The following is a 20,210-nucleotide window of genomic DNA, read 5'->3' on the forward strand; positions in this document are numbered from 1 at the left end:
GCTCAGTGGTTAAAGTGCTCGGCTGCTAAGCTAAGAGTCAGCAGTTTGAACCACCAGGCACTCCACAGGAGAAAGATGTAGCAGTCTGCTCACGTAAAGATTTACAGCTTTAGAGCCCTATGGGGCAGTTTGACTCTATCCTCTAGGGTCACTATGAGTCAGAATCGACTCCACAGCAATGGGTTTGGTTTGGTGTTTATACCTGTGGTTATAATCCCATTTGGGAGTGGATTTTCTTTGCTAGGTTAATGAGGCAGTATTAATGTAGAGTGTGTCTTAAGTCAATCTCTTTTGAGATATGAAAAGAGCAGATTAAGATCAAGCAAGCAGGAAGCGAGTTGGGGGAAGATAGATCCCATGCCGTATGAAGATCACCACATTTCCCCCAGAGCCAACAGAGAGAGAAAGCCTTCCCCTAGAGCTGGCACTCTGAATTCAGACTTCTAGCCTTGTAAACTATAAGAAAATAAATTTCTGTTTGTTAAAGCCACCCATTTGTGGTATGTCTATTATAGCAGCACTTTTTTTAGACAACTAAGACAGGGATCATCTTTCAGCACTATGTCAGAGCATATTCTGTTGTGATGCATAGGGTTTTCATTGTCTAATTTTCTGAAGTAGATCACCAGGCCTTTCTTCCTAGTCTTTCTTAATCTGGACGCTCCACTGAAACCTGACCACTATGGGTGACCCTGCTGGTATTTGAAATACTGGTGGCATGGCTTCTAGCATCATAGCAACACACAAGCCACCACAGTTAGACAAACTGACAGACAGGTGGTGGACTGGGTACATGGTTTGTACTTAATAAATGTTGGAGCCATTATTATTGTGCTAGTTTAACCTCAAATGTAAGTGGTTGTTGGTAACAATACCTTCCTCATTGTGGTGCTCAAGGAGAAATTGTGTAAAGATCATGACTTGGCTCTGTCTTCACAATAGAAAACTGGGAGCTGAGCTGAGCCTGTGGATGGGGCTCGTAGGCTCAAGCAGGAAGAGTAGGAAAGGCAGAGTGAAGAAGGCATGGTGGGACTGACCCACCCCTACTCTGGCTCCTTCAAACTATGCAATAAGCTATGTAGGCAGATCCACGAATCTTGGTTACTACCAACTGGGGATGACTCAGTCCACTGCCTCCCAAGGCAAATCATTTCTACATTACCCATGTAAGTAAGTCCCAGTGTACAAGTCCAGTTCCTCTAGGAGCTTACCACCCTTGCTGAGCTATGTGGATTGGCACATCCAAAGAGTTGGATCACATTTCCCAAAGAGTGGCTACTGGTACATTATAAGAGCTGAAGAAAAGAGAATTGGCCCATAAGTGGATGACAGCCCCATTACCACCAGCCCGGCATTATAAATAGAGTCTTCAAGTGGCCACTGGGCCCTACATAGACTGGCCCTGTGAGCCTCACCAGCGTCTTCTTCTATCACAACGAGCCTCACCAGCATCTTCTTATACCACAACGAGCCTCACCAGCGTCTTCTTATATCACACTCCCCTCCGTATCCAGTTCCTTTAGGCCTCTCTTCCTGGAAGACTATTTTCCATCTGCACGATCTGGCATCTCCCATTCTGCTTCTACATTTCATGTCCCATGCCCCTTTCTAGTAGGGCCTGTTTTTCACCTCCAGAAATCTCACAGCTGCACAGCCTTCCCTTCGTACCCAAATCACATTGACTGCTAACCTGACTGGTAGTTCCATGAGGGAAGGGCCAGGTCTGTTTCACTGACTACTGTACCCTACACTGTAGGTACCGCATGTGTGTGTGTATGTGTGTGTAATATTTTCGTTAGTTAATGGGAATCTCATTCTCACTGGAAATCCTCTACATCTGGGTGTGACTAAGACACAGCTTTCCACTCCTTACCTTTTCGGTGGCCGTTACCTCCTAGCTTGATTCCAGGCTTTTCCACATCCATCTCCCACAGGCCCTCAACACCCCATCACTTCCCACAAACAAGCCCATCTTCTCTCCACATCATTATCCTCAATTCATCATCACCTCCTCTCTCTGATTTTGAGCCCTCTGTCAGGGCCATCAGTGGGTTCTACCAGTTACACCCCAAACATGCTCTCAAGGTATTTGCAGTGTTGTTTTCTGGCCAAGTACCCAATGCCTCTTGCTAGTGAGACAGCCTTACAGACATCCTCCTTGTGTTCCCTCTCTTCTTGTGTTAAAACTTGTCATTGGAGTAGTTCCTGCTTCTCCTGGACATGCTCCATCCTGCTGTGACTCCAGCAGAAAACACACCCATGACCACTAACTATCCTGGCATGTGCAGTGGGCACCCTTGAGCCCCATGCATGTCCAGCCTGCTCAGCTTCAGTGTCCTCATGTCTTCAGTTTATATGCTAGATGTCATGTCCATCAGACCCTAGAGACCTTTGTTTTACTTCTTGTCTCAGCCCTAACTTCCTTGCTTTCTCTTAATTAGTAGTTGTTTGTTTTTTTCCTTTGTCTGATATGCTCTTTTCCTTGCCTCCAAGGGAACTTCTCTTCATCCTCTGAGACTGAATTCACAGTGTAAGAAAATTTATTAACACAATCCCTTACATCAATAATAAAAGAGAAAATCTCCAATATCATATCAATAGGGGCTGAACTGGCATTTGGGAAAATTTTGCAGCCATTCCTAACGTATACTGTAAGCAAAATAGGGGCCAAAAGAAAATGTTTCAATGTGGTAAAGACTTTTTTACACAAGTCAATAACAAATGTCATTATAATAAGAAAAAAATTCTTTTAAAATCAGAAACTGTGGAGAGCTACCAACCATCATTACTATATTATTCAGCATGGTCTAAATGGTTCTAGCCAATGCAATTAGGTAAGAAAATTAAATAATGGGTCAAAAACTAGAAAAGAAGAGGCAAAACTCTCATTGTTAGGCTGAAGATTTGATTGCATATCTAAAATGCACACATAGGCTTTTTTTTTTAATTTTTCAATTAATAAGAGTATTTGGTAAGGTCTCAAGTTTAAGAAGAAATTAAAGGAGGAAATAGCTTCTGTATATACTAGCAATGTTGTTGTGTGCCGTCAAGCCAATTCTGACTCATAGCAACCCTATATGACAGAGTAGAACTTCCCCATAGGGTTTCTTATGCTGTAAATTTTATGAGAGCAATAAATACCTAAAAATAGAAATAGTAAAATTTATAATAGTGAAAAAATGATTAAATACTTAAGCAAAATTTAACAAGAAAGCCAAGGACCTATATGAATAAAACTATAAAATCTTACTGGATGACATAAAACAGATTTTGAGCAAATGGAAAGAGAAATTAGGTTCTTCATTAGGGAGATTTAATATCATAAAAGTGTCAAAATTATACGTATACATATGTAAAATTTAATTATACTTCTACTAGAATCCCAGCAGCATTTTCTTCCCTTTAAAAAATTGAAATAAATTTAATAAATACTCTTCAGTAGATTAAAAAAATGCTCAAGAATGCTAAAATGTAGACACAGATATATAGACTGAAGATGAGGGATTTGCCTTACCAGACACCAAAATATACTACAAAGCCACTGTAAACAAATCAATATACCTTAGCATAAAAATTAATCAATTAAAAAAAATAGAGGATCCAGGATTAGATCCCAGTAAACATGAGATTTTAAAATACGGCTAAAGAGGTATCTCTATTCAATGAGGAAAGTATGACTTGTTTTATAAATGGTCCCACACAAATGGCTATCAGATTAAAATAATATGAAGTTGAACTATTATTCCATGCATATACAAAAAATAAATCCAAGTGGATTATAGAAATGCCTAGATTAAAAAAAAGTAAAACAAAAACAAATCATAAGAAAATATAAGTCTATTTATAGGCTAGAAGTGAAAGATTTTCATACCCCAAAAAGGAACTCTGAAGTTTTAAGGGGAAAACAAAATGTATGTGTATAAACATAACTACAAAGTACATACTACATAACTAGAAACTATATGGAGCCCTGGTGGCACTGTGGTTAGGTGCTTGGCTGCTAACCAAAAGGTCGGGAGCTGCTCCATGGAAATCCTATGGGGCAGTTCTACTCTTTCTTACAGAGTCACTATGAGTCCAAATTGACAAGATGGCAATGGGTTTATTTGTTGGTTTTGGTTTAGAAACTATATGAGAATAACTAAAGGTAACACTTGAAGAGTTAAAGAAGCCAAAGACTTGGAAAAATATTTGCAATGCAGATGACATGTAACAGGTTAATATCTAAAGTCTACAAAGAGCTCTTACAAACTGACAAAGAAAAACAATCCCATGGAAAAATGAACAAAGAATATGAATAGGCAATTCACAGAAGAGCTAGCTCAAATTGCTAATAAACATATGAAAAGATATTCAAACTCACTCTAAGTCAAGGAAATGTAAATTAAAGTAACAATGAGTTATTACTTTACACTCATGTCCCAGGCAAAAATTAAAAAAAGAGTTAAGACCTATTGCTGGTGGGGATGATAGAAAAGTTCTCTCACTTATTACTGGTAGAAATGTGAAGTGTTTCTGGAAAGCCATCTGGATATATCTATTAGAAAAAAATAGACATACCCTTCAACACAGAAACCCCATTCCTGTGATTCTGCCCTACAAAAATGAAGGTTTCAGTATACAGATAGCTGTGCAAAGACATTTATTACAGCATTCTTCAAAGACGGAAGAAAAACACTGAAAGTAGTGACTGCCCTCCAGTAGAGGAATATTGTTATAGTACATTCATACCATGAAATATTATACTATGCAACCAAATAAAGAATGAGAATTTGAACAACTGTTGAAATTAGAACTATTGTAGAACGCAAGATACAGAGAAGTATGTATAATACCATGCTTTAAGAGACTTTTTTGTTAAACAAACCTGGTACACATATGTATGTATGTACAGATATAATGATGTAAAAATGGAGAAAAGTATGGAAAAAAATGCAACAAGCTACTAACATGAGTTTATGATGTGGGTGGGAGGGTCAATTAAGAAGGAGTAGGAAAGTTGACTAAGGTGGAATGGGCAGAGGGCAGAGGGAAGGAAGCCCAAAAGACAGAAACAAGACTACACTCACAACATCAACAAATCAGTGTGTATATGACTCCATTTATGTAAAAGTGTGTGTGCACCCTGAAAAATAAAAAGGTAGCACTTGATCTAATTTACTTATTATAGCTCCACCCATGACATAGTAACATTGATTACTATGTCATGGATTCAGTTACTATAGATGCTAACCAGCCCCTCTATGTTTCTTGTATACATGTTGCACGTGCTTATGTTTGTTTGCAGATGTAAATAGAATTATGTGGAAATGCTATGCACATGCCTCAAGCGGGATAGGATGGGAAATGTGGGGAGGGAAGCATTAGTTAGGAGGAGATGATTACCTTCTAGGAATGTATCTAGTAGGGTACCTCTTGTTGTTGTGTGCTTTTGAGTTGATTCTGACTCATAGTGATCCTATAGAACAGGATTGAACTGCCCCACAGGGTTCCCTAGGCTATAATCTTTACAGGAGCAGATTGCCAGGTCTTTTCTCCCATAGAGCTGCTGATGGGTTCAAACCATTGACCTTTCAGTTAGCAACCGAGTCCTTAACCATTGTACCACCAGGGCTCCTTAAGGTACTTCTACTGACTCACAGGAGCCATGGTAGCACAACAGTTGAGTGCTTGGCTAACCTAAAGGTCAGTGGTTCAAACCCACCAGCAGCTCCATGGAAGAAAAGACCTGGTGATCTTTTCCTGTAAAGATTTCAGCTTATACCTGCACCCCCCTTGCCACCAGCCGTATCATGTCACTGTGGCTAGAGAACCACCAACCCACAATGGCCCTAGGTTCACCCTGCCACTACCCGCCAGCTCCTGCTGTGCCACCTTTTTGTTTTTTCTTTCTTCCTTCTTCCTCCTACCTAGTCCCATAAGCCACCAGCCCTCCCTTCCCACTGGCCACTAGGTCCACCTCACCCCCACACACCAGACCCCAGTGCGCTACCATTTTTTTTTTAGTTTATCCTTTCTTACTTTTCATTCTGCCTCCCACCAAGCCCATATGCCACCTCCCCCTCTTTCTGCTGGCCCCATTGTACCACTTCGGATAAAGTGCCACCAGCACACTGGCCCACCACTGCCCCAGGTCCACCCCACCCCACCCCACCCACCAGCCCTCACTACACCACCATTGTTTTAAGTTACTGTTTTATTTTTTATTTTTCTTTCTTTCTCCCTCCCACCTAGCCCTGTACATCACCTCCCCTCTTCCTGCCACTGTGGCTAGATTGACCCTGGCACTAAGGCTGGCCACAGCACTGGGCCTATATTCCCCTCCTCCCGCTCAATCAGCTGCTGAAAGGTAGGAAGTGGGCCCATACCACTCCCCATTCAACACCCCTGCCCAACTGGTGAGTGGCAATGAATGCTCTCACACCACTGGACCAACATCAGGAGGCAGACAACACTCGCCCAGTCCACCCTCAGCCATCTCACCAAACCAGTGTAGAGCAAAGTGGGCTTAACCTGCCTGCTGCTGCCTTGCCTACCCAGATAAGATGGTGAGAGCTATCATGCCCACAAATAAGCAAGCAGCAAAGCCTGCCTGGCTAGCCTGCCCTAATATATTGGAACAAAACCAAAAAGCAGGACAAAACAAATGAACATAGAATCAATAAATAAAGAAAATAATACCTTAATGTCTCGGAGACAGCAGACAATATCAAAACATAAAAAAGCAGGACAAGATGGCTCCAGCAAGTGACCAAAACAAAGAATCAGATAACCTTCTGGTAGAAGAAAAGGCATTGGAACTACCTGATGTACAAAAAGAGGGCTCTCCAAGAGATTGGGAAAGAGATCGAGGAACATACTGACAAAACCAAAGAAAAAAATAAACAAAATCATGGAAAACATAGACAAAACCAAAGAAAACATAGCCAAAATCAAGGAAAACAGAAGAGCAAAACATCAAAATAAATAAACAATTAGAAACCATACAAAAACAACAACTAGAAATACAAGAGATAAACAACAATATTTCAGAAATGAATAACTCAAAAGAAGGTTTTAGGAGCAAATTTGAAACAATGAAATATAGAACCAGCGAGGTAGAAGACAAATCCATGGACGCCCCTTTGTTTGAGGAAAAATCAGAGAAATGATTGAAGAAAACCTAAGAATTATGTGGGACACAATCAAGAGAAAAATTTGCACTTGATTGAATTTCCAGAACAAGAGGAGAAAATGGAAAACACAGAGAAGACTGTTGAAGGTTATCTGGCAGGCAAATATCCAAATATCATAAAAGACTAAAAGCTGACCGTCCAAGAAGCTCAATGAACTCCATATAGGATAGACACCAAAAGAAACTCACCAAGGCTTATCATAATCACATTTGCAAAAACTACATACAAAGAAAGAATCATGAGAACTGCTCGAGAAAAACACAAAGTCGCTTGCAAAGGTGAAATAAAAGACTGAGTTCTGATTACTCGGCAGAAACTATGCAGGCAAGAAGGCAATGGGATAACATATATAAAACCTTGAAAGAAAAAAAAATGCCAACCAAGAGTAATATATCCTACAAAATTCACTCTCAAATACAATGGCGAAATCAGAACACTTCCAGATACAGAAAAAAAAAAGGGGGAATTTGTAAAAACCAAAACAAACATATAAGAACTATTGAAGGGAGTCCTTCCATTAGAGAACCAGTGACATAAGACAACAACCTGAGTCTAGGACACAGGACAGCATCAGCCAGATACCAACCTCAGTGAAGAACTCTCAATAATAAAACAAAACTAAAAGACCTAAAACAGAGAAACAGAAATGTCAACCTGTAAATGACAACAACATCAAAAAAATAAAAGGGAGAATAAATGGTATAGGTATAAAAAAAAAATTTTTTTTTATAGGTATAGAGCTTGAAAATGAAATTGAAAACCCTCAATTTCTTCAACGTTGGCCTTAGTGTTTTGTGTGTAAATTTGAATAATAGCATTATTAACTGGTCTTCCTTGTAGGCATATGGATATTATCCTATGACTGACAGAGTTGTACTTCAGGATTTATCTTGAAATGTTCTTTTCGATGATGAACGCAATATCATATCTCTTCAATTTGTCATTTCTGGCATAGTAGGCCATGTGATTTTCTGATTCAAAATGACTAATACCAGCCCATTTCATCTCACTAATGCCTAGGATATCAATTTCATGTTCAATTTCAATGTTCCATTTCATTTTTGGTGATTTCCAGCTTTCTTAGAGTCATATCTTGTGCATTCCACGTTCCTATTATTAATGGATGTTTGCACCTGTTTCTTCTCATTTTGAGTTGTGCCACATCAGCAAGTGAAGATGGAGAAAGCTTGACTCCTTTAAGACTAACTCTACTTCAAGGAGGCAGCTCTTCCCCAGTCATCTTTTGAGTGCCTTCCAACCTAAGGGGCTCATCTTCCAGCACTGTATCAGACAAGGTTTCGCTGTTATTCATAAGGTTTTCACTGGCTAATTCTTTTCAGAAGTGTACCACTGGCTCCTTCTTCCTAGTCTGTCTTAGTCTGGAAGCTCAACTCAAACCAGTCCACCATGGGTGACCCTATTGGTACTTGAATAGCAACAGCACAGCTTCCAGCATTACAGCAATACACAAGGCCCCACAGTATGACAAACTGACATAAGGGTGGGGAATTAGTCATTAGAGAAATAGGTAAATGATCAAGACTTGATTTATTGTTTTGCTGATTGTTTAAAGTGATAGAGAGAATATTAATAATGCAGATTAAATTTAAAAGTGGGTGTGTCTGTAGAAACAGGCAGTCCTTGGAACAGAACAAGGAGATACTGTGTGGTGGGACTGTATCCTTTCACTTTACTTTTTCAATCTGAGAAGTTGGACTATATGAAAAATAATGCGACATCAGAATTTGAGGGAGACTTATCAACAACCCGTAATATGCCGATGACACAATCTGTTTTTAAAAGTGAAGACAACTTGAAGCACTTACTGATGAAGGTCAAAGCCTACAGCCTTCAATACGGATTATACTTGAACGTAAAGAAAATAAAAATCCTCATAACTGGTCCATAAAGAACATCTTGATAAATGCTGAAGAAATTGAAGTCAAGGATTTCATTCCACTTGGATCAACAATTAATGTCTATGGAAGCAGCAGTCAAGAAATTAAATGATCAATTGTATTGGGAAAATCTACTGTAAAAGACCTCTTGAAAGTGTTAAAAAGCAAAGATGTCACTTTGATGACAAGGTGCACCTGACCCGAGCCATGGTCTTTCCAATCACCTTATATGCGTGTGAAAGATAGACAATGAAAAAGGAAAACAGAAGAATAATTGACACATTTGAATTGTGGTATTGATGAAAAATATTGAATATACTGTGAACCACCCAAAGAATGAACAAGTCAATTTTGGAGGATGTTAAAGATTGAATCGTGTCCTCTAAAAATGTGTGTCAACTTGGCTAAGCCATGATTCCCAGTATTGTGTGATTATCCACTGTTTTGTCACCTGATGTGATTTTCCTATGTGTTGTAAATCCTAACTCTATGATGTTAACGAGGCAGGATTTGAGGCAGTTACGTTAATGAGGCAGGACCCAATCTACAAAATTGGGTTGTATCTTGAATCGATCTCTTTTGAGATATAAAAGAGAGAAGCTAGCAGCGAGACAGGAGAGCCTCATTACCACCAAGCAAGAAGAGGCAGGAGCGTGAGTATCTTTTGGACTCGGGGTCCCTGTGCTGAGAAGCTTCTAGACCAAGGGAAGACTGATAACAAGGACCTTCCTCCCAGAACCTGCAGAGAGAGAAAGCCTTCCCCTGGAGCTGGCACCCTGAATTTAGACTTTTAGCCTCCGAGACTGTGAGAGAATAAATTTCTGTTTATTAAAGCCATCCACTTGTGGTATTTCTCTTATAGAAGCACTAGATCACTAAGACAGAGTAGGTATAGCTGGAATGCTCCTTAGATGCAAGGATGATGAAATTCGTCTTGCTTACGTTGGACATGTCATCAGGAAAGACTAATTGTTAGAAAAGGATATCGTGCTTGGTTAAGCAGAGGGTCAGTGAAAACGAGGGCAAACCTCCGTGAGATGGACTGACACAAAAGCTGCAACAATGGGCTTGAACATACTGACAGCTGTGAGGACGGTGCAGGACCGGGTAACTTTTTTTTCTGTCACACAAGTTTGCCACGAGTTGGAGCTTACTCGCGGGCAACTAACAACAACAACAAACTTAAAAGTGGGTGTGTATATAGCTGCTTTATTGTGAATAGCACAAAATATCGAGAAAAATATTCTTCCAGTTTTCTTTCAAAAGACATGCTTCCAATTCAGAGAAGAGGTAGCTCACATCATTGATAAACACATGAGGTTTCAACACAATTTTTGTAGTTTCGCTTTTGCGTTACATAACATCATAACGTTCCCTTATATCTTTGTCAACTTGAATGAAAATATTAATGAACATTCATGGCCGAACTTCACTTGCTTGTCAGTTGCAACCGTAGGTTGGCTGTGGATACGAGTTTGGCAAAAATCAGTAAAAGTGTTCTGGGAGAATCAGTTGGCCATATAGGCGCAATTTACAGTAGAGTATTACGTATTTTATTATGTGTACATTGTATGCTGCACATCCTTTCTATCAGTCACATTAAAACAAGATTATGTATGGACATATCTACGTGTATATGTATGTATTGTTGCTGTTATTAGTTGTCATCAGGTGAATTCAGACTCATGGCCACCCCACGCGTGCAGAATAGAACTGCTCCATAAGGGTTTCAAGGCTGTGACCTTTTGGAAGCAGATTGCCAGGCCTATCTTCCAAGGTGCCTGTGGGTAGGTTTGATCTACTAACTTTTCAGCTAGTAGTTGAGAACTTAACTGTTTGCTCCACCCAGGGACTCCATGTGTATGTATGCATGAGTGTGTGTATATTCCCCCTGCCCCTGCCCTGGAGAGCTGGTCCTCAAACATTTACCAGCATACCACTGGTTGTATCATTGTATTACTTGTGATAACAAGCATGTGTATTTTGAAAAACATAAAAGAAAAATGTTAAATAATTAAATGACACCTCCTCTGGCAAGCCTTCCTTGGTTCCCTTAGTTTCTCCCTACTCAATACTCCCCCAGCATCCTTCATGTACCCCTCTGTCAGTAGCAGCTGTCACACTGTCTGGCAAAGTGTCTGGTTCCTACCACTCTTCCACCGAACTGTGAGTTCCTTGGCACAGGGACTGTGTGGAGCCCTTTCTCTTGCACAGAGTGCTGCTCAGCACATGAATCAATCAATCAGTTGAGGAATCAGAGTGAGGAGGAGCCCAGGACAAAGGCCCAGAGAACAAATTCATATTGGGAAATGGGTGTGGGGCTTCCTCAAAATGCTTGCCCGAGACTCCAGGACACCAGCAGCAATGGAACCTCCAGAGACTTTTAACTGGAATTCTCCAGCTGAGCTCTCTTCATGGACAGATTTCATCCTGGATGGTGAATATGCACAAGGACATTTGCACTGTCTTTGTTTCTTCTACCTGCTTTCTTTTTTTTCTAACTCTCGTTCTCAGGGTCTAAAAGTGACTCCGTAAATGGAGATACAATCTCATATTCTTGACAAGAGAAGGTTCTGGCCCCTAGTAGAATTTTCTTGTCTCTTGCTGATGGGTAGACTAAAAATCTCAGTAGAAATGCTCATCTTGCCCTCTGAGAGTCTGAGTGCAGCAGCCAATCTGGACAACCATGACAGGGAGTGAAGATAGGCTGAGAAATACATTCTTGCAGAGAAAAATAAATGTCTTCATTTTTCCAAGGAAAGGGCATTTCTCTCAGCATGGAGGTGCAGTATTGCACAGAGGCTTTGAACACGGGTTGTCAGACAGACCTCACTTCAAATGCCTGCCCTGCCACTGACTAGATGCTTGGCTTGAGTAGGGTAGTTGATCCTGCTGAACCTCAGTTTCCTCATCTGTAAAGTAGAAATTCTAACAGTATTTGTCATTTGTTTGTTGTGAGGATTAAATATGAACTATGAAATGAAAGCATATTTGCACTAAAGACTTGTACATGGATGTTCATAAAAATTTTGTGTGTTAATTGTCAAATATCAAAAACAATCCAAATATTTCCCAACATGTAAATAGATAAACTGTGGTATATTCATATAATGGAATACTACTCAACCATAAAAAAGAATAAACTGTTGATATGTACCACAACATGAATGGATCACAAAATAATTACTGAAAGAAGCCAAACCAAATAAATAAATGAAAAGAGTACGTACCAAATGATTCCATTTTTGTAACATTCTAGAAAATGCAAATATAACGACAGAAAGCAGATCCAGATCAGAGGTTTCCTGCTGTCAGGACTGGGGCGGGGGGGCGGTGGGAAGGACAGGAGGAAGGGATTAGAAAGGGACATGAGGAAACTTTTGGGAGTGATGGATATGTCCATTACCTTGATTGTAGTGATGGTTTCAGGGACGTGCTCATATGCCAAAACTTATAAAATTGAACACTTTAAGTATGTTCATTTTATTGAATTTCAATGATATCTCAATAAAGCTGCTAAAAACTATATGGGACAAAAGATGTAAAGTGCTCAGAATGTCCTGTGGTAGAATAAAAGGTCAATCAACTATGAAGATGAGGACGAAGATCAAGAAGCTGATGACAATAACGCTATTCCTGCTGCCCTCCCTCTTCGGAGGGAGTGCAGCTTCTTACTAATATTCTGGGAACATCCACACTCCTTTCTCTTCTTCTATTACTAGCTTTGATATCCAAGATCCAGCATGGTTCTCACCTCCTCAAGGCCCCTGTTGATCATTCTCTTCTCTGACTGTCAATATAGTCTGTCACTGAAAGACTTTCCCTTGGCTATATACCGGCCTTGGGTCTAGGCAGACCTGGGTTGGAATTTTGCAGTTATTTTCTAACTTGTGCAATTTTCAGTTTCCTAGTCTGTAAGCTGGGAGTGGCAATAACAGCAGCTATTTCATGATATTGTTGGAGATAGTACAGATAAAGCATTGAGGCTCATACAGTAAGTATTCAATACATACTGCCTTGATGTTTCATATTCCATCTCATATTGGTTGGGTTGTTCAGGGGCTACTCAATAGTACCCTCTTCTCTGCCCAAGTTCTGAACAAACTGAGACATAAGATGCAACAGTGGCAGGTGGAGGTCAAACAGACCTAAATTGGAGAATGTAGTTTACGGTGAAAGCAAAACTGATTCTTAGTACTAACTCTCTAAATTCAACAGATTTATCCATGTAGTTAACGGCAGCACTGTACTTGGGCAGCCTCCCAACATGGGGGCTGTGGTGGGGTGTGCTGTGCCTGGAAAAGAATAGAGGAATTATTCTCTCTGTGGGAAGTTCATTCTCAAGAGAAAAAAAGGGGGGTTTTGAGCCAAAAGGTCAAGTTTATTATTCCCAAATTTGTGTACCACATAGGTGCGTCTTCACTCACCATTCAATAAGGCAGAGGCCAGGGGTGTTAACACTAACGGAGCTCCCGCCACAGGAAGGGAAATATCAAGAGTGGAGAATAAACATTCCTCCTTCAAAATACTATTTTCACTCATTATTTCATGAGCAGGAGTACTGCTTTCATAATTACATTATAAGCATTATAATGGCTGGGCACACAGAAAAACTCTGTATATACTTCTGGCAATAAACACTAAAATTATTATTTTAGAATCCAACTTCCTCAAAGCAGCAGCCCTCTCTAAGTCACGTCTGTTTGAACATCTCCAGTGCCATGGAGCTTACCAAGTCTCAAATCAATTTGCCACCCTCCCCGACCCTCCCCCTGTCCCGGACTGCAATCATTGACCCAGCTTATCATATCACTATTATCCATGACTTCTGGATCAGTACTAAATACGGCTGTGTCATCTTTCCTATAGAACCCCTTCAAGTGTCTCGAGAAAGTTATCCATACTGCTCTAAGTCTTCTTGCTCTTTGAATACACAAACTCCATCTTTTAATCGTTCCCTATCTCTCACGGTTTCCAAAACTCTTACCCTCTTAATCCCGCGTAACACCTTAACACAAAATCTACCTAAAGCTGACAGGTGCAATTGCTACTGAATGAAATCAGGTGCCCTGAATAGCACAGTGTAGACAGAACCACGTAGCTCCCTGCAAAGAGATCAAGGCTTTCTGCGTGTTTTTTGGAAGCCCCCACACTCTGCTGACTTCTACTGAACTTTGTGCTCAAAGAAAGCTCTAAGGGTATTTATTCACATGAATTGCTGGCAAGCCAGAGTTTCCCAGTCTTCCATTTGCACTGCTGATTTTTCTGAGCAGGAATTCCAGAATTCAATTTCCCCCTATTACAACTCATCTTTTCAAGAGGCAGCCATAGTCAGAAGGTGAAGAGCACAGGCTTTGGGCCTGAGTCTTTGAGCTTCCATTTTCTCATCTATAAAATGCCCTATATCTATATTAAAAAGCAAAGTTCCATATCCTGAGATTTCTGTGAGAATAATGTGAGACACGTCTGTAATGACTTAGCACAATAAACACAAAAAGCAAACAAATAAGTATCAGCTTCCATATCTATTTGGAAAACATAAATACTATTATGAGAGGACCTAAGAAAGAAGTATATGATGCTGGTTGGAATCATGACTTCAGAGGACATCATTTTAATCACTTTATACATTATTTTAGAACTGTGCCTATAAAACCATCAATATTCTGTGTTTTCAGTTATTTTAACCACATTTTAGGGGGTATTGTCAGTAGAGCATGCTTGTGAATTGTGGAATATGAAGGTATCTGTGGGAGGTATGCCTTTCAAACATCCAGGGCCTAACATTTAAAACCAACCTACCTCCTATGATAGCCATCTCCCACGATTCCTCACAATCACACGGTCAATCAAGTCCTTTAAATTGCCTGGGATGGAGTTCCCGTGGGACTGCAAATTTGGACTCCTTCTAAGGAGTTAGTTGTCTCCCTGCCTGCTTTGGCTCTGATTTATTTCTTATTCATATTTGTATTATCCTTTTCTTTCCAGTGTGATGATACAAATAGAATCCAAATAGCAGCTGAGCGGCTGAGCCTTCCCCAAGTCATTAACTTCTTTCTTCTCTTTACATTTTTCTCTGAACAGAGCTGAAAGGACCTTTCTTGTTTAGCTTTATTTCCAAACCCCAACGACTTCTGGGGTTTAGAATTTGTGGTAGATTGCTGTATTAATCAATTACAATTAGCCTCACCTCTCAGTACTCAGACCCCTTGACATGTAACTCTACAAGGCCCTCTCACTCTGGGCAGGGCATTCTGCCTCACCTCTTAACTCTGGCCTCAGCCACATCCCATGCTTTGGCTAATGGGATATCAGCAGACTTAATGCAAACTCTTGTACCTCTACCACTGCTATGATCACATTTTCCAGCTATCCTCTTGGAACATGAAACGCATACCAATCATCTCAGCCAAAACCATCCTAGATCAGCTAGCAGCCATTGACCTAGCCAAGATCAAAACAGCAAATGAGCCAAACTGCAGCCAACCCCAGATGCACTAAACTGAAAAGAAAAAAAAAAAAAACTAAACCAGTTGCCATTGTGTTGATTCAAACTCACGTTGACCCCATGTGTTGCAGATTAAAACAGTGCTCCATGGGGTTTTCAAGGCTGTGACCTTTTAGATGTAGATCACCAAGCTTTTCTTCTGAGACACCTCTAGGTGGGTTTGAACTGCCAATCAATTGGTTAGTAGTCAAGTGCTTAACTCTTTGCACCACCCAGTGACTCATGACCCTTGAGACTTCTAAGCTAAATAAGTACTCATTTCTGTATGCCAATGATGCTTTAAAATTGCTCCTTACTCAGCATTATTGTGGTAATAAGTAACTAATACAGCCTCCCTATACCAACCTACAATAATTGTGTCTGGAAGTCTTAAGAATGAAACAGGAAAACCTTTCTCACTTCCTATTAGCCACCCCTCACTTAAGCCTTAGGTGGTAAAGAAAGCTTAGTAGGTAACACTCCTGGCTCATCTGAATGGGTGATATCATGGTCAAGAATCCCAGAACCTCAGACCATGAGGAATGGAAGTTTGATAATTTCTTCACGCATAAAAAAATTATTCAATTCCACAAATAGATGCAATCACTGACCACAGAGTAAACGTTCTGTTTGACACTAATACACTGAAAATGGATGGCTTGTCTCTCCTCTGTCACCCAGAACAATTTTACCATTGCTAGTCTGCTTTTGAAATATGATGTCTTTGGAGAGTTATAACTTTCTCCGCTGCTTGGATTTTTCTTTTTTTTTTTCCTTCTTTTTCTGAGAGCTATTTTAAATACCCCAAACTTGCGTGGGAGTGCCAATCGGCCACATTTAATTGGCCAGATTGTTAGCCTCAGCTGAGGAATTTGCCTCAGCGATGCAGGACTCTTCAAAAAATTAAACATAGACATGATCATTCCTTTGTGCTGTTATTGTGGCTACAGAATGGCAAACCAATCTGTTGAAACTGAAGAATCTAATCGCTCAATTATCTGTCAGGCCTACATGGCTAGCCACCCCATAAGCAGATTTTGTTTTTTTCTTCCTACTTAGCTGAAGCGTATTTTGATGGAATATATTGCTTACTTGGCATTGTGTATGGCCAAGACTCAAAGTCCTCCTAACAGCCTGTCAGTTCCTTAGGAATAGGCTGGTTTTACAAATACTGACCCTCATTCATTCATTCATTCATTTAACCTGCAAGCATTTATTACATGCCTACTTTGTGCCAGAAACTAGGTGCTGGGAATAAGACAAAGTTAAAAAACGATTAGTAAGATAGACAACTTGTAAGAGGATAAGGCAGGACTAGAAGCCAGGTTTCTGACTTGAAGACAATGGTTCTCAGCTGGGGGCAACTCTGCCACCCCCTCAGCAGGACATTTGCCAATGTCTTAAGACATTTTTTGATTGTCACAATTGGATGAGGGGTGCTACTGGAATCTAGTGGGTAGAGAGGCCAGGCTTTCTGATAAACATCCTACAATGAATTGGGTAGCTTCTACCACAAAGGATCATCCAGTCCAAAATGTCAACAGTGTGGAGGTTGAGAAACTCTACTGAAAAGCCATGCAGTGGACAAATTTCATTGACAGCAAAGTCTCAGTCTCATCCATTGCTATATCTTCTGTCCCTGCACAGGACTGAACATAGGCAGGCGATCAACAAATGCTGGCTACATGGATAAACAGATGGGTGGACGGGTGGACGGGTGGACGGGTGGACGGGTGGACGGGTGGACGGGTGGACGGGTGGACGGGTGGACGGGTGGGTGGATGGATGGATGGATGGATGGATGGATGGATGGATGGATGGATGGATGGATGGATGGATGGATGGATGGATGGATGGATCTCATGCCTATAGATGCTACGAATAAATGTATCCAACAGGCATTGATTCAGTTTTTTAGGCCACTAGAGATTAAACAGATGATTTAATTTTCCCAGAGTTTAGGTGGCTCAAAGAAGGGAAAAGAGCTGGTAATGATAGACATGAATTTCACAGGACCCGTAGATCATCTAATGGCAAAGCCTCTGTTTAAAGATGAATTTTCTTCTTCAGAAAACCCCACAGCTCTGACCTCAGCCCTTTTCGTAATTCTTCCTTCAGTCCAGTTAAGATGTGCTGGGCTGTTCCTTCAAACATTCTTGGGCTGAAATGAAGATAATCTGTCTTATTTCTTAACGACTGGAAATGAGAGTGAATTCGTCATACCCAACATTCTGTAGATTCATTTGGCCAATTATTCTACTTTAGGTCCCCAGTAATGTACAATCTGTTTTAGATGTTAATTTTTAATAGTGTGATTTTGGCTTGTCTTTCAAACAAGTTGAGTAGAAACACTGATTTATTTTAATCCTGTTCATCAATGCCAGGGAACAGAATAAATTACTCAAGAACATATTCTGTTGCCTTTGATTCTCCCCCATAAGATATTGTGAAGATAAATGCCTAAAGGTTGACCTTCTCACTAACAGATAGGCACTGCACCCCAGTTTTGAACAAGGTTCCACACGTGGTGCTGAGGTAGGAGATGTCCCAAAGCCAGCAGGATTCAGGACATCACAGTAAGAAGGGGTGAGATGTTGGCAGCTGTACCTGGGGTCCAGGATAGAAGCTCAGGCAGGATTCTGAAAACCATTGACATGTATATGTCTGCCAATGGATCACATGTCCCTTGGGACAGAGGCCAGGCCTTTAATGAACATGCTTCTCCTACCCACCTTAAATTTGGTTCCTCATTAGAAGTCTTCCAAGGAAATTCACATATTGGAGCAAATGTTAGGAAAGCCTTTCCTCTTGAAGATTCAGCTGAGATGTGTGAGTTTTGCTAGAGTAGGTCTGGCCAGCCTGGTTTAGCTGTCCAATTGCCTGGCTGGCCCCCTAAGTCAGTGTGCTGAACTCAACTATTAGAGTTTGGAAACCTACCCAACAACTGTTATCACAACTGCTCTGATGAACCAGATAGACTTGGCCAAAGTTAAAAGAGGTGAAAGAAAGATTCCTTTGTTTGATCAACAAACACCTACTATGCCAGGCACAATGCCAGGTTCAAATGACACCACATATAAGGCAGATACATTCATTGCTTTCAAGTTGTTACCAGTCCACTGTGGGAGACGGGTATAGGTTTGCTTTTGTTTTGCACCCCCTCTTCCTTTCTATAATTCTTTAGAATCCAAAGAGAGATACAGACTTCTCTGATGATTGCTTTCTTTCCTTTTTGGCTACCTTTACATTTCCTATCTCCTTCTCCAATTTCTGGTATCATCATTGAAAAGGCACAGACAAGAAGTCTAGAGGCATGACTGCTGACGTTGCTTCATGGGTCACTGTCAATCCAGGTCAGGATTTCTGAAATCTTATTGCTCTTTTTTCTTGTGCTCATTGCCTCTTGTTACAAAATGGCTGCTGGACCCCTAGACATCATGTCTACAGGACATAGGAAGAAAAGGGAAAGACAAAGACTAATAATGGTCCATTCCAACTGAAAGCTTTCTGGAAAGCACTACTCTACAGGTTTTGGCTTATACCTAGTTGGCCATAACCCTGGCACATGGCCACCACTAGCTGGGAGGTGGCATAAAGAAACGGCTTGTGGATGGGGGTCAGGGCAACTAAGCAAAAGGGCCTATCAAGCAGCCCATCTGGAAAACATCACTGAAAGTAAACATAACTTAGACTGAAGCCAGTATGAAGGGGAGGAAAGGAAAGACCCTATGACAGCAACTGAGCTCCGGGATCTAACCATACCTGAATTATGCACGGACTTTCCAGTTACATGCACTTTCCATTTACATGATCCATTTGCTCTTTTAACTTAATTCAGCTTAGGTAGGTTTCTTTTTTGAAAAAGTCACAGTACAGCATGTCCTCAAGATCACATTTTCACTTGCTCTCCTGTTGTGGATTCAGATGTTTTCAGAAGCAAGAATATTTAAGAAAGCAAGAGACATGATGGAAAATGATAGCAGCTGCCAAGGATTTCTTTAGGACTTACAGATTCCAATGGTTTATCCCTGCTATGCCTGGTACATCCTCCCTGCCTGGACCCTGTCCCTAATAGTGTTGAATACCACACCATGGCCCTGGCCCTGGCCACCCCAATAGGCATCACTGGAAAGTTATTTTTTCCTCAGTCACGCCCATCTTACAGAACAAGAAAACAGCATAAAATCCACTTCTTTGGGCGTGAACAACTCAACTGCTGATTGTAGGAATGACTGACCTGTTTGCACTGCCCAGCCCTCAGTGCAGCGATTCTAGTCCTTAGTCATGGCCGATTCCAGCCTCCAAGAAATAGGAAATCATTGCCAATTGTAAACAGTAGGTCTGGCCCAGGCTGAATCCAACCCATCCATGGTTGGAAGCATGAAGGCATCTTTTGCCTCCTGCAGGCCCTGGTCCTAAACCAGGACGCTCCTTTCAGAAATGAAAAAAGGCCATTTACTGGGCTGTGATTGGATAATATACAGAATAGAGCAAAAGGGAAACCCTCGAGCGCCATTACTTGGAAGATCTGTCAGTGTTTTCATTGCAGTCCATTTTCTGCAGTGATTTATGCCTCAGCCATGAAGCTGGGCTGACAGCTGGAGCTTAGCACCCACAGGCCCAGCCCAGGAGAACCGCACTGAGTTTAAT

This window comes from Loxodonta africana, chromosome 21 (genome assembly GCF_030014295.1).
Source record: "Loxodonta africana isolate mLoxAfr1 chromosome 21, mLoxAfr1.hap2, whole genome shotgun sequence".
Classification (NCBI taxonomy): domain Eukaryota; kingdom Metazoa; phylum Chordata; class Mammalia; order Proboscidea; family Elephantidae; genus Loxodonta; species Loxodonta africana.